Source organism: Lepisosteus oculatus, chromosome 4 (assembly GCF_040954835.1).
Source record: "Lepisosteus oculatus isolate fLepOcu1 chromosome 4, fLepOcu1.hap2, whole genome shotgun sequence".
In the NCBI taxonomy this organism is placed as follows: Eukaryota; Metazoa; Chordata; class Actinopteri; order Semionotiformes; family Lepisosteidae; genus Lepisosteus; species Lepisosteus oculatus.
This window is the reverse complement of record NC_090699.1, coordinates 8,245,108-8,267,344: the sequence shown is the minus strand read 5'-3', so window position 1 is coordinate 8,267,344 and position 22,237 is coordinate 8,245,108. Positions and strand designations below refer to the sequence as shown.

Sequence of the window (22,237 nt, the reverse complement as noted above, 5' to 3'; positions counted from 1 at the left end):
TGTGTGCATGAGTGAAGTTAGAGAGGTGAGCTTTTCTTGTGGACTAAACAAAATCCAAATGAATCCCTCTGGGTTGGTCCCGGCACTGCTGGTAATGAATGTCCACTCATCTTCTTTCAGACATGGACTCCAGTGATGAAAGACACCAGGATGACCAGGGCCAGGGACCAGAGGAGTGTCTGCAATAGACGTGCTGGAAAAGTAACACAGGAATCTAAACAGAAGAGAAAAAAAAGTCAAAATTTAATGTAAGGTCTGAATCAAACAGGCTTTTTAAGGCTACTTCTGATGATGTAATGGTCAAGTGATGTCACAGCCCAATGGTGGGCATGAGCAGACGTGGGTGGAGTCAGGTCACAAAAAAAACAACTTAAAAATAAGTCTCTGCTCGCTGGTAATGATGGTAAAGCTGAGAGGTGCACTTGAGTGCAATGATGTTTGAATGATTCTGGCTCCTCCCTCCCCCCCAAAAAAAAACTATTACTATGTAGAAAACAGCAGGTGGCAAAATATTTACACAATATGCAAATAAAAAGCAATACCCTTAATGCAACTTCACTCTGCAGCCTCTAACACTCAAATCAAAATTGAGCATCTCTTGCGCCTTTTCAACACTGAACCTCTCCCATGAGAGAGCTTTCTTTTACTCATTCTGAAGAATGAGTAATTACTCGTGCAGCAGAGTGATTTATCTATTGAATAAACGGTACAGTATGTTTGCAGATTTTGTTTTCTGCAGGTTTTGTGTGGTGGCTACAACATAGTATTTTTTCTTGTTTGTCTTAAGAACAATTTTCATTCTGAATTTCCTGCTTCTTCTCTTGCAAACCATCTTCCCTCTTATTTAACCGGTTCTGTCTCTTGCAGTTCAGATTCCGAATCATCATTTGGAAACAGTGATTTTTTTGGTATTAAAATGGAGGCATCAGAGCACACTCTGTTTTCCTTTGTCAGTGGGGACATACTGGAATGAATGCAGTTAATTGTCAGGAGCTGGAGATTTTATAAGGAAAGTGCCTTTTCTACAAAAAAAGGATGGCGTACAGTGTGTTTTTTAATAAAATCATATTTATGAAATGCCTCTAAATTGAGTTTCCTAAGTTTTTTTTTTCCTTTTTAAAAATTCAACTAAGTTGACAGAATATGAACTTATTTAGTTGTATTATTAAAGCTGTCATACAGATGTAATAAATCCTTAATACAATTAAAATTGAATACAAGTTTTAAAACAGTTGCTAATGATGATTTAATCCACCCTTCCTGCTTTGGCTGGTAGTTTATGACGTCTGATATTTCAGTTTGGTTTGCAACGGCAGCAGCCCTAGACCTGACAAAGAGTGGCTTTCAGGTGAGCCGAAGGGCAGACACACCCCTCTGTAATCGAATCTAAAATTACAGGCGTCTGGCCAAATCGTACAGGGGTGGTGGTATGTGGTAAAGAGAGATACAGCCCCAGGCAGTTTCGCCCAAACTAACCACAGCGCAGTTCGGTTTTATACACTGTGTGACTCTTTATAAAACTGCTTGTGGGCCCAGGTGTGAACCCGTATCATCCACGCTGCAACACACAGGCTTACTGTACCTCCTAGTATAGGCTTTTTCACCAATAGCAAAGCCACTCGGTCACCACATCATCGCAAATGAGACTTTAAGAAGCACAATCATGCTTACCTGAAAATTCTCTGTGGCATGTAAGGTTTGAGACCACGGCTGAACCTTCACTGATCAGGTTGCGGGTGTGACAGGTGAAGGAGCTGTTGACGTCAGCGGTGTTCAGCAGAAAATCGACACGGCTCCCATTGTGTGTGACAGTCCGTCCGGAAACCCGATCCACTGAGGTCCAGAGGATTGACACCTCTGATCCCTGGGCCACTGAGCACTTCAGGGTCACAAAGCAGGCGGTGTTGTTGATGATGGGAGAGATGATGGTCTGGATGATTGGTGTGGGGGCAGGGGCTGAAATGAGGGAATTAAAGCATTACTGTATATATGGCCAGCAGCCATATCACCTGCAACTCACAACTGGCAGCCCCACTGGAGCTCAGCAGGTGGGAGCCTGGTCAGTACCCGGATGGGAGACCTCCTGGGAAAGCTCAGGTTGCTGCTGGAAGAGGTGTTAGTGGGGCCAGCAGGGGGCGCTCACCCTGTGGTCTGTGTGGGTCCTAATGCCCCAGTATAGTGATTTGGACACTATACTGTAAAAAAGGTGCCGTCCTTCGGACGAGATGTTAAACTGAGGTCCTGGCTCTTTGTGGTCATTAAAAAACCCAGGGTATTTCTTGAAAAGAGACAGGGTTACCCTGGCGTCCTGGCCAAATTTCCCCCTGGCCTTTTCCAATCACGGCCTCCTAATAATCCCCATCTCTGAACTGGCTTCATCACTCTGCTCTTCTCCCCTTGAGAGCTGCTGTGTGGTGAGAGTACTGGAGCATCATCCAGGTGGGGCTACACACTGCTGGTGGTGGAGGGGATCCCCATTACCAGTAAAGCGCTTTGAGTGGAGTGTCCAGAAAAGCACTTTATAAGTGTAAGGAATTATTATTTTTGCCTATCCCAGCAAGCAATGGGTGCACAGAAGGGAACACCCTGAATGGGGTGCCAGTCTATCACAGGGCACACACAGACACAATCACATCAGAGCCCAATTAACCTGCCAGTATGTCTTTGGATTGTATGGGGAGACTGGAGTGCCTTGAGGAAACCCACACAAACACATGGTGAACATACTGACTCCTATTACATATACAGTGTACATCAATGTATAAGTTGATAAGTCATTCATTTAGAATGATGAACCCAAAATCACATTCAGGATGATGGGTTTCCATTCTCTCCTTCTGAACTTCTTAGTTTTGAAATCAAGCCTGAGCAGCCCACTTAAAATAGTCAGTTTACACATACTTTTATTTTGGTGTGTCCGTTAAAACGTGACCCCAATTTTCTTGTTTTCAAGAAACTAGGATGAGGTCACTTATTCAGAATATAGCCCAGCTTGTTTGCATTAAAGACAAATTTCGAAAACAGTCCAATAGTAACTGCAATGTTTTAGCAATCCCCCTTTGAATGAGGTAATGTAGAAATAACTTTGAAATATAACAGATAATACAGAGAAATGCTCCAGGAAACCAGTGTCTACATGTGGTTCAGTGTCAAGGTTAGATCTTTATAAATGCTCTAGACGGACAAATGAAATAGAGTTTGTCTGGTTTAACTTGCCTAGCTGAGAGCAGCCTGAAATAACGAGGCTGAACAAAACACTCAATTCCACGAGGAATGAGCTGGGGTGCTGCTATAAGAGTTTAGATGGGAATGTGGTAAGGTAAGAGCAATGGGCAAGGGGAACTCCAGAAGGTGATATATACAGTATGTAGATGATTAGGATCTAACATGTCTAATAAACATCTGTTATAAAATCCAATTGTTTGGTTTAACAATGATGGCAAATAGCCTGTGTGAGAAAGACAGGTATAAACTGCTTGAGCACTGACAGCGTGGAAGGAGCAGCCTTAAGACTGGATGAAGAATTATTCAATCCAAACTTCAGTTTCTCCAGTCTCTCACCTCCAGCTTGCACTCCATAATAACAGTACACCCTTGTGACACCGAAGAATTCAAAACCCACCCAGAACATGCAAACTGTATGACGCCACTTTTCTGAGCTGTTGATTGGGATCGATGATTTCTGCTGCGTATGATCCGTTGTCCGCAGCAGCGAGATTATGCAGGATCAAAGAAAAATTCTGCTTACTGAATCCAACCTTTTCTTGCTCATAGAATATTATTTCAGAATTATTATATTGCAGCATTATGATATTCCTTGACTCTGAAATCCACTCCAAGGTTTTGAACTTCAGTTTCTCATATCCTGGCACATCCAAGTGAACAGAATCTCCTTCCAGGGTGTATACATCTGTTGGGTCTCCTTCAGTTCCTGTGGTTGGAAATACACCAGATATGACACTTGAATCCCCAGTTATTCCTATCTCAAAAACACAATGTTCCTTTTATGATGTATTTATCTTGGCTAGTTAAATACTTACAGTTTTCCCCAGTGTTCAAATGCACACATAGGGTGATCTGATCTCAATACAAAAGTCCTGGAACAATGCATCAGATCTGCTGAGCTGAGCACACATTCTACTTGTTTCAACTCAGTTTTTAATTCAGGTTGACTCATGTTGCCAAACATTTCACACAATCCTCAATGTATAAGCACAATAGTCATGCTAAGAACACTTGGGCAATTACTCCTAATGCATGAATCACCTGGTAACACTCAAAGTGACAATGAACTACAACAGTCTTCACCTGAACAAACACAATCAAATATTTTCTCCAATATAAAAATATAATATAATATATTTTTTATATATATTTATATATAAAATATAAAAATATAAAAAGGTTGCAGAAGTGCTCAGTACAGAAAACAATGGAGCAACAAAGGTAACAATCAAAGTGACAAAGAACTACAACAGTCTTCACCTGAACAAACACAATCAGTCAAATATTTTCACTCAGTTCTCCAATATAAATAGGTCGCAGAAGTGGTCAGGACAGAAAACAATGGAGCAAACAAAGAGCACATAGAGCAAAAGGAAGGGGAAGAAGAAGAGGAAAACAACACATTACACATGAAATAAGAGCCATTCAAACTGACGATGTAATCCAAGCATGGAATGAGTGTGCGGGAAGCAGAGCGGAGAGGAGCTGGATTCATCCGAACCTTTAGGACTGAGAACAGGTGAGTGGGCAGAAATGTAAAGTAATTAAATAGCAGCAAGATGACAGTACGTTTGAGCATGCCTTAGTGTAGTTTGTAGGCAGAATTCAGAGAAGACCGGAGGCTGGTGGGCAAAACCGACTGCTCACCCCGGAACAAGAGGCTGAAATAGCGAACATGGTTTTGGCAAGTGATGCCCTAAGACTCAAAGCAATCCAATGCTATGTCACGATCGTAAACCCCTCCTCTTAAGGACGCTCCAGCCCTTCCTGGTTTTTTACTCATCTCCCGCACCTGCTCCCTTTTCCAGCCCCCTTTTCAGTTCACCTTAAAAGCCAGATGCTCGCTCTGTTCCGGGCTCTGCATTGGTTTCCGTACCGGGCGAGTCCAGGACCTGGAAGCGCCTGGTCCCATCAAGGTTCCTGTTCCTGCCGGTTCCGAACCTGGTTCCAGTTATAATTCTGTTTGTCTTGGATGGACCGCCGGGTTCTGGTTTTCTCTCGGATGCCCTATTTGACTCAGTTTTGGACAGTTTGTCTCGGCCACACCTCCCCCGAACACCAGCGCACTATGGACACGCCCCTTGTTTTCATTCCCGACTCCTGTATGCCTTTTTCCCTGTGTTTTCCTCACTCTACCCCGGATTGTGTCATCTGCATAGGGTCCAAAAAGGATGCTTTCGTGACAAGAGGACAATGGAATGTTTCACAACATAGACCGTATATCCAGATCCACCATTGATCACGTGCTGAGAAGGCACAGGATGTCTATGAAGCAAATACGTTGTGTGCCATTCAAGAGAAACAGTGATCGTGTGAAAGAGATGCACTACTTATACATGCAGGTAAGCTATGAATCTCCAGACAGCAGTACAGTAGTGTGCTCTTGTCTGGGACAAAGGGGTAGGGGAGTAGTGTTACAGTATACAGTACTGTAAGAGAAATGCACAATATCCCCATCACTGTACCTAAATGATTATGTCTTTATTCAGAAAATCTTGGAGCTTGAAGCACGTGCTGCCCCGAATGAGCTCATCCATGTTGATGAGGCAGGGATCAGTCTGTCTACAAGGTGACGGTGGGGAAGAAGCATCACAGGACAGAGAGCAATGGCGGAGGTCCCAGGCCAATGGGGTGGGAACGTCACCCTTTCTGCTTCAATCAGTCACCAAGGGGATGTCTATCAACCTGCAACTCTTGGGCCTCACAACTCAACACATCTGCTGGCATTCCCTGATGCGCTGCATGACGGATTGTTCCAACTCGGGGTCCCAGACAACACTTACATGTGTTTTGCCATTCGGGACAATGTAAGCTTCCACCGTGCAGTGGTCGTCAGGGAATGGTTCACCCACCACCCTCAAATCCAGGTTGTCTTGCTTCTACCATATTCTCCAGTCCTCCATCCCATTGAGGATTTTTCTTCTGCAATAGCGATGGAAGGTTTACGACCATAAGCCCTATGAGCCAGTCAGTCTAGTCCAGCCAATGGAAGAGCCCTGTGATGATGTTCGCGCCGATTCTTGCCAAGCATGGATTCATCATGCTAGGAGACTTTTTTTTTCTGCTGCTTGGCCAGGGAAGACATCAGCTGTGATGTAATAATAATAATAATTGCTTACACTTCTATAGCGCTTTTCTGGACACTCTACTCAAAGCGCTTTACAGGTAATGGGGACTCCCCTCCACCACCACCAATGTGCAGCATCCACCTGGATAATGCGATGGCAGCCATAGTGCGCCAGAACACTCACCACACATCAGCTATTACTGGGGAGGAGAGCAGAGTAATGAAGCCAATTCATAGATGAGGATTATTAGGAGGCCATGATTGGTAAGGGCCAATGAAAAATTTGGCCAGGACACTGGGGTTACACCCCTACACTTTTCGAGAAACGGCCTGGGATTTTTAATGACCACAGAGAGTCAGGACCTTGGTTTTATGTCTTATCCAAAGGACAAGAAAGGTGAAAACCTGTGGCCAGATCAACAAGATAGACAGGACAGTTTCTGAAGGCAGCGTTTTTTGTTTTGCTTTCATACATTAGTTGTGTTTGGCAGGTTACTTTGTTTTTCTTCATTTACAGAAAGCATGTTGTGTATTTTACTGTCATTTGTGTAAAAGTTAATCGTCTGGACATTCATTACACTGATTTTTTTTCCAAATGTTTTTGTTCATTTTATTGCATTCCTACATGCATTTCCCCTTTTGATCAGAGAGTTTACTTATTTGAGGCATGGTGTTTTATTGTTGCTTTGTGAGAGTTACAGTACACATACGACATACAGTAAATGAATGGCATTCATTTGAGGGATGTGTATATAGTTTTTCAGCCATTATGTGTTTTTTCCCTGTGTGTGTTTGATTTTGCAGATGTAGTATTTTGTATTGACGACAGTGTCAATGATTTTGTGATAGTGGTGAATAGTTCTAAGAAGTTTAGCGTAAACAATTGAGAAAAACTGTAATACAGTTCCCCACCTCCTTTCCTCACGGAGGTGGAAAATGTATGATCATCGTCCATATGATCAGATGTCCCTCTTGAAAGCAATGGATGCCAGATGCCTGGACATATCAACTAGAGACTGCCAGGTTGAAAACTCAACATTTTGGCCGTGGAGCCTTCTTCAGGTGTGAAGACACCTGGCACCCGAAGAAGGCTCCACGACCGAAATGTTGTGTTTTATTTCTTTCTTCTCTTTTCAGCATGGAATAAACCTTTTACTTGTTCCTTTGCAGCCTGCGCATGCTGACGCAGCTGCCCACCTGTAATAGGCAAGTGTGAGCAATGGTACGTGCAATATTTCTACTACACCACAACAGGTAAAGCCTTGCTAGGAATATTTATTAATTCAATAACTGAATCAAGCTGTGTCACCAAGAGGTCACTTCGGATGTAAGAAAGAAAACACTTTGGATCTCCAACAGGGGGAGCAATTGTCACTAAAATAGATGCAAAGGCTACTATTGCATGTAGATCCTGTCACACTCAATGCAAAACTTTATTTCTGTGTTCTCTTCTAAGATATTCATCTAATTATCGATTTTGCCTGGAAAGTTACCGCTAGCATACCTCTTTATTGCTTTGTAACATGTCCTAACCTTCCCCTACCCTGAACTGGCGGTTAGAAAATGAATGGGCGGATGTGCTAACCTTATATATTTTATCTGATCCGTAGTTTTCAAGGGTCATGTCTCTACGGGTTAGAAGAACTGAAACTCCCTTAAAATAACCTAGTCTGGTCCCAGGGCAGACAGTCTGTCTACTTTTCTAGAGGAGACAAATTCAAGTTTGAAGCACAAATGGATTTATCTTTGCATTTGGAATGTACTAGGACGTGGTGATATACTATAGTTGCTACTCATTATTTATTAATGTTTTATTTATATACTGATGGAAAAAACACCTCCTCCTCCACACACTGGCCCTCCCGTCTGTGTGGAACAGGCTGAAGAGTGACTCATCTGTGAAGAGGACCTGATGCCACTGCTGATGAGTCCATCGCAGCCTCTGTCTGGCCCAAGCCAGTCAGGTGTGACGTCTAGGAGGTATGAGCAGAGGGCCTCTGACAGGTCACCTTGCTCTAAGGCCAGCAGCATGGAGCCTCAATGTCCTGTCACTGATGCAGGCACTGTGTCTGCCGGCAGCTTCAGCAGCCGACGGGTGGCAGATCTGAAATGATCTCTCAGATGGGCCAGTCCTGCTCTGGTGTGGTCACTCGAGGGCGACCGGATTTTAGACAGTCATGTGTCCTGCCGGTCTGTTGAAACCTTCTCTGCAGTCGGGACACGGTGGAGCGGTTTACTCCATAGTGTCTGGCAACACTGGCATATGACATGCCTGCCTGCAGCATGCCAATGGCCCTCTCCCTTGCTTCTGGTGACATTCGAGGCATTATGGAAATCACAGAAAACTGACTAAGTGTGGCCTTTTTCTTGCAGTGACTTAAGCTTTGAAGTAAGGCCAAATGAGCTTTCGTGTGATTGGCAAGTTGCAATGCCTCCATGCACAAGCTGAACTGCTGTTCAGAGGGCTTAAAACAAATTGACAACGTTTTGTGAAAGTACTGTACATAAGCTATAACTATAGTATTCTTATTCCAGAAAATGTTGCGTTTCTTTTTTCATCACTGTGTATAAACAGTAGCTTATAAGATATGATTGACGAAAGATAGATAGTCAAAACTTGGTCATTATTATTTATGTAACTTTTAACTATTACAATTTTACATTTCAAAAGTAAAAAAATAATTGTATTCAAATTGTGCTTTGTGAATGATACCTTTCCGTAAAAAGCAAAATAGAAAAATAAAGTTTGTTTGATTGGCAAGTAATTGGAAAGTATTACTATTACTTATTTCAATAGCCACCATGAGGATATTTTATTAAAACTCTCTAACTGCTTAGCAGTCCGCATGGTTCCTATCAAACAGGTTACTGGAATCAGGTTTCCAGAGGGACTGTGTTAATAGATCCTCTCCAGTTTTGCCACAGGATGAGAACTCTGGGATGTTATGGTGGTGCAGGGGTTAACATTACTGCCTCACAGCCCTGAGACCCTGGGTTCAGTTCCTGGGGTTTTATCTGTGTGAATTTTGTATGTTCTCTCATCTTTGTGCAGGTTTTCTTTGGGTCTGAAAAAAAAATGGCAGGTTCATTGGTTCCAAAAATGGACAAGGTGTGAGTGAGTGTGTTTATGTTTGTGTCTCTGTCCTGATCCCTTGCCTTGTGCTTGTGGCTTGCTGGGATAGGCCCCCACTGTGCCCCAGAATTGGAAGAAGTGGTTAGAAAAGGGATGGATTATAAAACATTAACTTCCTTCTTCTGACTTTTTTTTCCAACAAAGCTGATTTTTGTTTTATGTTCTCCGAAATGTTGTCAAGGCTGCGTTCCGTCCTCTCAAGCTGTTCCATAAAACTGCAAAAAAGGCATTTTTTCTGATGAAACCGCACTGGTAGATTAGTACTAAATGAAACAGGAAATATCTTATGATTACGCCCTTCTATAAAACTCTAATGCAGAGATCCTTACTCTCGATCCTGAAGAGCCAGGGGGTCATTTTGTTTTCTATTCTGCAAAATTCTTCTGATTTTTGTTTTGCCCATGTTCTCAGTTACTTTGTTGTACTATTGTTTTAAGTAGCTCCATAATTTTAATACTTCTAACCAGGATCTGAGGTAATTTATAGGTAACTGTCCATTTAGTGAATGTCTTGTCTGATCAACGATAAAAAACTTAATACTGTATGTCTAAGTTAGTAACTAATCAGGGTAAATGTTTGATTGACACAGGTTGGACCACAAAAAGTAAAGACCACTTCTTTAAAACCCACAGGGTTTTAGGTGAATGCACAATGTTATTTGTCAAGCACATTCTCCATTCTTTATTTCTGAGTCAGAACCATTTAAGTCATCGTCTTCACAGGAAAAGCAACATGACTTCTTTACTACTGCAGAGTAAATCTGGAGTCTACCGGTTTCCAGCCATCGAACACAATGACTTGAGTTAATGATGTACAAGCACAAACTTAATATCATAGCACTTACTGTTAGTCAGTAAGCACTTGCCTCCATGCAAGGTATGTTCTTTGCAATGCATTTTATCAACACATATGAAACAACACATGTTTCAGTGTACTGTATAATACTGTATGTCTAAGTTAGTAACTAATCAGGGTAAATGTTTGATTGACACAGGTTGGACCACAAAAAGTAAAGACCACTTCTTTAAAACCCACAGGGTTTTAGGTGAATGCACAATGTTATAGAGCCTTGTCCTGAATCTTGTCAGATGTACTGAGTATCGTCTTGGACTCCTTGCAGTAAGTATAAATGCGTTCAGTGACAATGTGCATAAAGTACACTGTCATGCATATCTATCTGTACTGGTTATTTGTTCTGAGCAAACTTTGCACAGTTATGGCATGAAACAACAGACCTTTAATAAAACTGTGCAGTACATAGTTCCTAGCCTCACCAGTACATTTCTTCTTACAATTTTGCATACAATAAAATAAGAGGGAAAGAAAACTGAATTAATTGTTCAGAATTGAAGTCTAAAAAAGCCAGGTTAAATCTTCTAGCATCTTTGACAAGTCACTCATTTACAATCTTACACTCCACTTTTAAAACGGAAAAAAGACAACATTGTGTAGTTGAATCTCATGAAGGAAACATACCGCAATTAGGCACAACCGGCTGACAGATATTCCAAATCCAAATAGACCTTGATTTTACACTTAAAATATAAAAGACAGGTACAATAGTTATGGAGGTTTTTATCCAGGAGAAGACAAATTATACTGTTGTATAGTATTATAGAATTGGCAGGAAACAGAATGGATGTTGTACAGTAAGGCTTTTTGAAAAGTGGAAGGGCACAAAGAGAGAGAAAAAGTCGCCAGTAAAAGTATTCAATCCTACCTGCTAGGATCAAAAAGCCCAGGGCTGCTAATGCTATCAGTTTGTCCATTGCTGTTGGCCCTCTGTCAGTACTTGTGATACTGTACCAAGGATCCGCATTAATACTCAGAATTTATATGGCACAAATCACATCCTCTTCTTGAAAGGGGAAAAGCAAGCCAAAAGATACCATATGACAGATTATCTTGTTACGTTTTATAGAACTTGTCTGATTCATCACTAGTGGCAAAGTGAAGCTTCTCTTTGTTGGCATTTTGTAAATGAGAATAGATCAGTAAGGATGTGGCCTTTATTGTGGACTAAAACAGGAATATTTGCCACAGAGTGAAAGCTAACTACAACAGTCATCTGTAACAAACAGGGCAAATATGACCTTTTTTTGACATTATACTGTAGGCACCTAGGGGACATCAGCCTGTCTGTTGTCTTCTTCCTTTCTCTTTATTATGATTAATTCCAGGGGAAAAATCCCAGGAATAAAAGTCTGGGGAGAGGGCAGCATGGTGGCAAAGTGTTTAGGATTGCTACCTCACAGTGCTGGGGCAATGGGTTACATCAGTGTGGAGTTTGAATATTCTCCCCTTGTATGTGTGGTTTTCCTCCTGGTGTTCCATTTTTTTTCCTGTCTCAGTCCAAAAACATACTGGTAGGTCAACTGGCTCTGATGTTAGTGTGTGAGTGTTTGTGTCTGTGTGCCCTGCATGTTATGCTACAAGCCAGATGAAGTTTAGGACCCTGTGCGTCGGCTGACAGAAGGAAAAAGCTGTAGAGGAGAAGAAGGAGATTCTAGAGCGTACTTATCCGAATCGTAGATCAAAAGGCCGTGGTCCAAGACAGGTTCAAAGGGCAGGAAGCGAAAGGTTCAGGAGTCAGGTGAATCCCGAGAAAGTCTTGTGAGTGAGAACAGGAGCTCCGCTAGGTGAAAACCAATACTGAGCGTTGAGGTCCTGGTGGTGAGGGCTTAAGTAACCCAGGAAGTGGAGGGTGCAGAGAGGGAAGTAAGATCTGGCTGGTTGATTAATTGATGCAGTGGCGTTTGTTGGAATTGGAAAGAGCTGGAGTCTGATTGGGAACAATGCAGGGTCGTTCGCGAGAGGTTGGATTCTGGTTTTGGGTGGTTGTGACACCACAGTGCACTGAGACCACTTCTTGGGTGTATCCCACCCTATGCCCTTTGCTTGCCAGACTAGGGTCCGGTTCCACCACAGTTCCTACTCTGAAGTGGGTTAGAAAATGGATGGATAGATAAAAGTTATGATGTGAGAGAACATATTTTAAATCCTGCCCAAAGTCATACAAGGCTCTCTGAAGTTTCTAATACCTTGGAATTGTAGAAAGTGTCCAAACAACCTCTCTCTGGCAGAACATCTGACACAGTTCTGTAAAGTTTACAATTCCCTGATAGCAATTCCCTGATAGCAGCATACACACTAAGTAGAATACAATTTATTCATGCACAAAACAGCATTAGGTTCATGGCTCGTTTAGAGGTCCACGGGAATGAAACTCAGAAAACCCTATGGCTTTTGAGAGTGAAAAGTCCTGCTCAGCACAAGAAGGAACTGCAGATTCAGACATTTGGTGTAAGTGCTTGGCTGAGAAGCCAATGGTGTGAAGCTACCATCTGTGAGATTATGAGACTTAGAGACTGAATGTTTCCAAGTCAGAATTGAAATAGAAATTAAAATTTAGAAATATAAATATTTTCCTAGAAAGTAGTCTATAGAAATTAGAATAGAAATTATTAGAAGATGTCTTTCTCCTTAATACAATACATAAGCTTTTTGTTAGAGTTTGGAGCGTTTTGTGAAACAGTTACCAATGGTGAAATACGTCAACTGGTAGATCTTCAGCTTCCTCCACAGAGGAGTGTTTTATTACCTGTGACAGGAAACAGTTGTCTGCACCTGTAGTTACAGTATGTATAATTTGAAAGTGACATGATGGGAATTGTTAGCAGCTGTTGGAGGGGAATTTAATGTGGTGTCCTCAAACCTGAAACACCACCCAGTATGAGTGAGCTGTAAAAGGAGTACAGCTTTAAAAAAGCTAAAACTGAAATTATGTTATGGCTCAATTGTTAATATCACCTGGCCAATTTCCAAAATTGTGAGCATATTAATGCTGAATTGCACAGGTGCTCTTTACTAGGTTATATCATGATTTTACCTGGAATAATGTGATTCCTAATCCCACTGATTGGAGTCCTAAATGACCCTGTGAGGAGCCTTTATTTTCGAGTGACTCAGGGGGTGTATCAGTGATAAATATCTGCAGGCCCACTGGAAATGGTCAAGGCTTAACTTACAACACAACCGATAACTGGAGCTTTGTCAAGCACATTCTCCATTCTTTATTTCTGAGTCAGAACCATTTAAGTCAACGTCTTCACAGGAAAAGCAACATGACTTCTTTACTATTGCAGAGTAAATCTGGAGTCTACCGGTTTCCAGCCATCGAACACAATGACTTGAGTTAATGATGTACAAGCACAAACTTAATATCATAGCACTTACTGTAAGTCAGTAAGCACTTGCCTCCATGCAAGGTATGTTCTTTGCAATGCATTTTATCAACACATATGAAACAACACATGTTTCAGTGTACTGTATTATTTCTACAGTTGTAGTATAAAATAATGTTGTGATATTTCTGAGAATCGTAGTCTTTGTTTTGCCTCAATATAATGAAGCAGGTTGAAACAGATTTCTAAAATGTTGGAAAGTGCATGAGAACTCCATAGATTCCCACCACCTACAATTAACCACTAGTTTCCACCAAAATATGGTGTATCTCCAGCCCACTTCCCATTCATTTCCATTCACTGGTAGTCATTATCCCGGGGAGATCTGCAGTCGGCCGTCTGAGGTTCAGAGTCAACTGATGCCTTCTCTAAATGAAATGAGAAAAAGCAGGTTAAAGGCTAAGTGACAGAATGTGGGCCACAATATATATATAAATATAGTTTTAGAACCAGGAGCTTTAAGAGGTATCTACCCTTTATAAGCCTCTCTCCTTCATATTCTAGTTTCTTCCAAGTGAGTTATGGTTCTGGTGAGGGACTAGGAAGCGTGATAACAAAGGTGGGTGCAAAAGTGATGATTTTAAGTTGAATAAGTGACTGGTAAGACACAATAACACACAGGGGTAAGGAACTAGAGTGGTGCCAAAGAAAAGAAAATAAACAAAATGGAGCTGGCTAAGAAAGTGAGGTAAAGCTAACCTGATAACAAAAGAAAACCCGAAACACACGGTCTTCAGCGTCTTCAAAACCCTAGCTAACCTTCACTGACTACTCAAAGCCATACAAGACAAACGGCACTCACCCATACTAATCTACTGTTACTAATACAAAATCAACTAAGTGTGTAGAATGTACCCTACAACCTAAACTAACCTTATACACAAAAGTTCACACAAAACTAGGAATACAAATAAGTAATCAACAGGAAAAGGGTACAAAAGAACACAAACGTTGAACATGTAACACACTAGGGCAAGGTTATGGCAAAACAAGGATAAACACAAACAAACATAAGTACAAAGAAACAAACAGAAACCAACAAAACAAAGCTGAAGGTATCTGAAAATACACACACACAAAGCAAAACAAACCAACAAAGCTGAAGCAAAAGCGAAACAATGCGAAGCGAAGCGATAACCAAAACAAAATAAAGCAAAGCAAAACCAAGTGGGACCAAAGTCAAACAAAAGGCCTCTTCTTCCTGAAAATGTTATATTCTGAATAAGATGTACTCTGATTGGCTGAGAGGCTGATTAATGATGATGTCACACTGAAACAGTGGTGTAATGGTGGGCCAATGGGGGAGAGAGAACAATCAAGGTCAGCAGTGTGGAACATAACAACAAACACACATAGACCACACACTGGGACGTAACAGTGTGCCAAAGCATTTTGGTTAGGGATACCTGAATCACTGAACCAGCTACTTGGCATGAAGTAGTTTTAAACTTGGGAGAAGGCTAGGAGCTCTAAAGATGGAGCCAAGTGCAATTGTTACTGTTCTTAGATGTTGAACGCTTATGTGTTAAGCTCTGATGTGGAAGTATACATCACAACAAGCTCATTAGACATTTGTCAGGCTGGTTTTCTTATGCTAGAACAGACAATACAAGAGTCAGCTCCAGTAATGTGGCCCCTTCACACTATCACAGCAGGCTCAGCTGTTTTTCAGTCCTTACAGCTGCTGTGGCAATGCACTCACTCTTATGTCCATAATTTTCGATAGTGATACAGGTTACTCTTTTTTGTCTTGGTCTGGCAAAGGGATTGGAATTCTAGGAATTATAACATTTGATTATTTTAGTTTTTTTCCCCATATTATTAGATTTAATCCAAAACATGGTCAAATTGACAGGAGGATGTGTATCTCCTTTGATCTTCTTTGTTATGAGATACAAATGTCAGATGACTAAACAATTAAGAGTCTTCATCTATTGAATGGTTCAGGTTTCAATATTAATTTTCAAGTCCTCAGAAGCACTGGATCTTTAACAGGTTCAAATAAGAAATCGGACTCGAAATGCTGACCCTTCTGAGATTTCTGTTGTATTTTGGAGGCATCTAAAACCCAAATCTTGAAAAGTGTAGGACAGCAGATCAAGACCTTTAGTGTTTCATTGAGATGTCCGAGTGACAGAATTGTGACAAAATGGCTCCCTGATGAAGACCAATGGTCATTGTATTTCAAAATGCCCTCTAAGAATTAGATTTTCTTAAATAACTGCACTCCATGAACATGAACATAAACTTAACTTGAACATGACTTAACTATTTCTAATCATCACCAGGATATGAACTCCAATGACAACAGACATCATGATGACCAGACCCACAGAAAACAGGATTATCTTCAGTAGGTGCACTGGAAACCCCTGAGATGGACCTTCCAAAAGAAAATGACAACATAATGTTAATTAAGGTTTCAAGTTACAGAACATAAGAGCACTTACAATCTCCAACAGGTTCAGAACTACAGAAACAAAAACAAAAGAGCTGGGCAGCTCTAGGTCCCAACAATTCCATATTTCCATTATTCTTATCCCACCACTTAACTTAATTACTTAATTGAATAAAGTATGAGCATTCCACTAGCCATACTTGTCTTTTAAATCAAAATAAGGTGATTAATGGAAATGATGCAGGAATCAGTCCATCAAGGACTTGAGTTGCCTATCCATGGACTAGAAATGAGTAATGGAGTTTATAACAGAAGTTCAGGAAGAACTCTGGATCCTGATGTCACCTACCTCCACTCACCCACTTATATAAATCTGGCATCTGGGATTTCAATGTACATTTCTCTCTCATACCCTTCCCACCTCCCCATCTACAACCTTGTAGCAGCTCCCTAGCTCATTCCTCACAATAGTGGGCAGCCTCATTCTCAGCTAGGGCTGTTACACCAAATGCTGTCTACACATTTCATTCCTCTATCGCTTTCATTAGAATATAACCAATGTCAGAATGAAGGTTAGAAGGCACTGAAGGTCATATAGAGAAGGTGAGTCGGTGTCCTGATGATAAGTTGTCCACTTACTTGAATTTCTGTATTGACACTTAAGGTTTGGAACTGTTGTCGTCTCTTTACTAATTGCGTTTTGAGCGTGACAGGTGAAGGTGCCACCCTGCGTGTCCTTTGTCTTCAATGGGAGGTGGATCTGGCTGTCATTGAGAGTGACAGTCTCTCCAGAGTCCCATTTGTTCCAGGTCCAATGTATGGAGACGCCTGACCCCTTTGTCACAGAACACTTCAAGGTCACGTAGCAGGATGTCTCTCCAGTGCTGGGAGATAAAATTGTCTCTATGGCAGGCTTGGAGACGAAAGCTGGAATCATCAGCAATCCACATTATTGTAATCCAGTGCTTACTAACCCAGTTATTAACTGACTCATTAATAGCCCAAATTAACATTTAGGTCTAGTTTGCTATAAAAAAAACCTGTTCATCTAAAGCTTGAGATGTCTGAATTGTCTCTAATCTCTTTTCCTCTGAAATGTAACTACACATCAGATGTATTATAATTCATCTGCTACAGTCCTTTGCTTGCAAGACTTTTGACTTCCCGAAGCAAAGCACTGTACTTTACAACAGCAACAACAGCTCATTCCTGCAAAAAGTGAGGAATATTGTCCTATTGAAAAATCAAGACAGTATTCTGGCATTTAAATACCTTACTTTATACAGAATACTGGGACAAATGATCATGGAGGACAAATGAACTGGATGAACTGCCATGTGAACCAGTTGCCATGCTACAAGTTATCATGGTGACCAGTTACTGCAAGGATGATGAATGTTGTGGTGAAGGTGTATTTTGTGTCTCAGACCAATTTGTTATAGAAGTCAAATGTCTGGGACAAACATTTTTAGTCTTATTCTATATTCACATCCTTATTCTAATATATTGTTATTATATAATATTGGTTGCTTAATGGCAAAATTAAGTAATTACAATAAGTAAACAATTACGTACAATAAGTAAAATTAAAATAAGTACAATAAGTAAAAATTAATTCAATACAATAGAATTTAATCTGTGACTTGAGCTCTCTATTAAAGATCATGTCAGGTAACAGAATAATTCAAAACTTACTCTGGATGTGCAGTCTGTAGGTCACGACTTTCATCCGTTCGCCTTTGGCATCACTGATCTCTGCCGTGTATAATCTGCAGTCTTTTACTCCCCCGTTTTTTAAGACCAAGGACAAATTATGTCTGCCAAATTCAACGATCTCATTATCAAGATAATATATCACTTCCAAATGATTGTATTCCAGTATTATGATGTTCTGCGATTCGCAAATCCACTCAATATTCTTGTACTGCAGCGTCTTGTATCCGGGCACATCCAGATGGACCGATTCCCCTTCTACTGCGGACACATCTCTGGAGACTTCTTCAGTCCCTGTGTTGGACAGCACAATGATTGCTCTTCATAGATCTCAATCCTTCCTGAGTGGTCTGTGTGAGTGTGTGAGTGTGTTGATCGGGGAAGGGGTGGGCTATATATTCACTTAACAAACAAAAAGAACTAAAATATCTAACAGCCTATAAAGTCATTCAAAAACCAAATAAAAGACAACAGCCTGATTGTCAATTCCCGTATAGAAAAAGAGACTGCAGCACATGCTGGAGATTTTAGGCTTCTAGGTCTTCTTGTAGTTTTGGTCTGCTGGATTCACAGTGACTAATTAACTTTGTCACCTGAGCTCAAAATGGTCTCACTTGACTATTGAACAGGTGGAGATAACGTAGCCTAGATAATAGTTCAACTGGGAAAAAAATAAAAACAAATAAACTCTGTTACTTCTGCTTCTTCCTGAATTCCTGTAATTAAAGGGATTGCAAGACCACAGCACTTGAATGCATGGCTAGATTTTGTTTGGAGGGGGATTCATATTCTTAACCTAGTGTCCTATACGTTGCAATAACTGCGTATGAGACTGCTTCAATTACACAATTAATCTACCTTCTCCCTCAGGGAACAGGGCATCATGACTCACATAGTGTACTTCCTCACTTCACTTCCTCTATGTGCAGTGTTATAATCTCTAATTTAAGAGGCTGTTTTTTCTCATTTTCCCTTTTCTGCCTGTGCTGATTTCCTTCCCGCATGATCTTTAATGTCTTGTAATAGGGAGATTTGTTTTATTTATTTTAAGAATCAAACTTGGAAACATGAGACATTTTTGACAGAGCAGTGTGGAATTTAGATAGAAGCCACAAATGTATACTGTAAGTCCGCCAAAGAGAAACGTTGACATACGGAAGCGTCGCACAGTTATGAAGAGAACAAAAACACACAAAATTGCAATAAGGAACCATGCCGATGTACAGTTGTGCATCACCTTGAGAGGTGTCATTCATTAGACAGAGCAAAAGAGTGGTGCTCACTTAAGAATTATTATTCTTTGGTTCAAGTCAAGAAAAGACAATTTCTAATCCACCACCACTGTCTTTGCATTACAGTAGTATGTTGTCCTGTGATAGGTGGCCAGCCCTTTGGCATAGAGTATTTCACCAGTGATGGAGAAAATACTGTACTAATTAAGCCTCCTCCAAAAAGTGCTGATTTCTGCTACATCAAAGAGCCAGCCTCCTGTCGTGGGAAAACAGAGAAGTATTGTGTTACTTAAGGAGTTACGTCATTATATCAGGCCCAAGTGTCAAATGAGATCTGTAACATTTCCCACAGAAATGATGTAATAGTATGTGTGCTCTGAGAAGACTGCTTTTAAAATACATCTATAAAATAAATTGTGGATTGTTCTCATAATACTATCATACACGCTGAGCAAACTTTGGCTGCGCACAAGTTTTAACTCCTACCCTTTAACTCTTGAGCTCGTTCTGGTGACAGAACATATTTTCACTACAGGAACTTTAATTATTTTCCTTGGAGAACATACTAACATGTTTCAATTGGATATCTGCCTACGAAAGGACAAATTCATTTGTTAAAGGTGGGATGTATAAAAAGCCAAATATTTATCGACACATATCTCATTTCGTGTTTTAACTCACAGGTAGGAGGAAGTGGGAGAAGGGGGCAAGTAGCCCAGGGAGGAGGAGGAGAAAAGAAGGACTGACGAAAAGATCTAGAAAAAGTTTTAGCGGAAGGCATAGTGGGTCTCAGCAGAAATAAGCTGAAGTAGTTCAATTTGGTAGCTTTTTCAGCATGCGTAGGCTGCAAAGGACCAAGTAAAAATTTGTTCCATGCTGAAAAAAGAAGAAAGGAAGCACAATGTTTTGGCTCCTCTTTGGGTGTTTCTGGAGTTGGCTGTGGGGCCTTCTTTGGTTTTGACACCCGAAGAAGGCTCCACAGCTAAAACGTTGTTTCTTTTCTTTTCTTTTTTGAGCATGGAATGAACCTTTACTTGAACCTTTGCAGCCGACACATGCTGACACAGCTCCCTACTGGAACTAACAGAAGGAAGTGTCTGCAGGCATTAGTAATTCACAGTGCTAAAAATATGGTCCAGGTTTCAATTTAGTAGTTTGGTCAAGTTCCAATAATAAGAAAACTAGACAATGAACTTAACATTTAATGCTAAGTGCTTTAGCGTTAACGTGCGTGGCTGAGGAAATGACAGAGATGGTTGAGGTTCTTAACTTGTTTCATTAGAAATTCTCAACTCTCACTTGTTCTAATGTTAAGTGACAAGCAGGAAAGCATATGTACCCCATGAGTCTTTTATCCCTTCTCTTGCGATGGCCAGAAGCAAGAAGTTATCTTAATTTGGAAATGTAATTTCCAAGTATGCAGTGGAATAAAAACAACCCAAATCAGTCTGAAGAGACAGAACAATAACATCTAGTATGATATACAGTACATATCACTTTGCTGATGTATTTACAATCTTATTTATATAAACAAGTAATATTAATATAAGTAGAATGATTCATTTTTGTAACTGTCTAGACCTACCGACTTCGACATCCTTCTGAAGTTTTTTATTATTTATTATGTACAATAATTCGGTTTTTAGGCCAACAAAGAAACAAAGTTGTTGTTTTTTTTAGAAAGAAAGAGCAAACGTTGACAGTCATTAACAAAAGACGGACAGGAAAACATTCGTCAGACTTACCTGTCAAAATAGTCGCACCCCAAACAGTTAAAAAGAGGAAAACGTTCATCTTCTTGTTTCTCTTTTAAAGCCGTTGCTGCCCAGGGGTCATCTTTGGTCTTTAAGAATCGGGAAAAATGTTAGTCCATCCTCATCCTTTTCTCAATAAAAGGAAAAGGCCTTGAAAGAAAGTCCTTCAGTTTATGAAAAAAGATTCTTAATTAACTGACCTCCAGATACGGCTGGAATTATTGCCTTTATGGACAATATATTTGCCTTTACTGGACTCAAACCTTTTGCAGTTTTTCTTATGAGGTGTAGTCCCTGTCTTTTACTTGTACAGCGGTTTCCTAGTCAACATCCTCTTTTGGAGTCTTACCCCAGTCACAGTCACAGCAACGTTGCACTGTAGAAGTTCTATGAGTCCTTCCTGTGTGTTGAGCAACACACAAGTAAATAAGTTATTTCTCTTCGAGGAAGTGAACCACTCTGTAAATAGCTTGGGTTGAGGAGCTGTATCTTGTCATATCCAACAGTTGTCTGAAAGGGCCAAAAAAGTTGGAGGTCAGGAGTATTTCTTTTATATGGTACGGTGTTTGCAATGTGTATTCATAGACTGTTAACAGAAACAATATTAAAGCAGATACAGGCTCCTGTGACATACACACCTACAGGCTCGACGCCGGCAGCCATGTCACCCTGCAGCTCACATCCCGCAGCCCCACCGGAGCTCAGCAGTGAGAGCCTGGCCAGTACCTGGATGGGAGACCTCCTGGGAAAGCTCAGGTTGCTGCTGGAAGAGGTGTTAGTGGGACAAGCAGGTGGCGCTCACCCTGCGGTTTGTGTGGGTCTTAATGCCCCAGTATAGTGACGGGGACACCATACTGTAAGCAGGTGCCGTCCTTCGGATGAGACCTAAAATCGAGGTCCTGACTCTCTGTGGTCATTAAAAATCCCAGAGCGTTTCTTGAAAAGAGTAGGGGTGTTACCCCGGTATCCTGGCCAAATTTCCCATTGGCCTTTACCAATCCCCCTCTCTGAACTGGCTTCATCACTCTGCTCTCCTCCCCACTGAGAGCTGGTGTGTGGTGAGAGTACTGGAGCATCATCCAGGTGGGGCTGCACACTGGTGGTGGTGGAGGGGATCCCCATTACCTGTAAAGCGATTTGAGTGGAGTGTCCAGAAAAGTGCTATATAAGTGTAAGCAATTATTATTATTATTATATACAGTGTCAGATCCAAGGGATACACAAATCTTGTGGCAAGTGTCACAAGAGTTTTCCCTGCTGTTCTGATACTTTCTCCTGTGTCACAACAGCGAACTGTATTCTGGAAAAAAATCTTTAGGGGAACTAACACAGAGGAAGAAAGACACTTTTGTTCTCTGTGACATATAAAATAATGAGAATGATTTTTCATTATGAGAAATGTGACAGTCTGTACTAAAACCACAGTTGCTCATGTTCTACTTAGAAGAACATTAAAATAAAGGGGGTTATA

At 40.9% G+C, this 22,237-nt stretch overlaps 1 long non-coding RNA gene across 3 annotated transcripts; it reads right to left on the bottom strand.

Annotated features, from left to right (window-relative positions):
- Window positions 1-1,889: 1,889 nt before the first annotated feature.
- LOC138238301 (uncharacterized) lies at window positions 1,890-21,139 on the bottom strand. 3 transcript variants are annotated; one of them, XR_011189360.1, is made up of 6 exons: window positions 20,758-21,139; window positions 17,763-18,074; window positions 16,707-16,994; window positions 15,939-16,052; window positions 11,146-14,037; window positions 1,890-1,956 (listed from the first exon to the last, which is right to left on the bottom strand). It is a non-coding gene; the product is annotated as an uncharacterized lncRNA (long non-coding RNA). The 3 variants fall into 3 exon arrangements; XR_011189361.1 differs by lacking the exon at window positions 1,890-1,956 and having other exon boundaries at window positions 10,141-14,037; window positions 20,758-20,855; window positions 20,967-21,132; XR_011189359.1 differs by lacking the exon at window positions 1,890-1,956 and having other exon boundaries at window positions 10,141-14,037; window positions 20,758-21,132.
- Window positions 21,140-22,237: the final 1,098 nt, after the last annotated feature.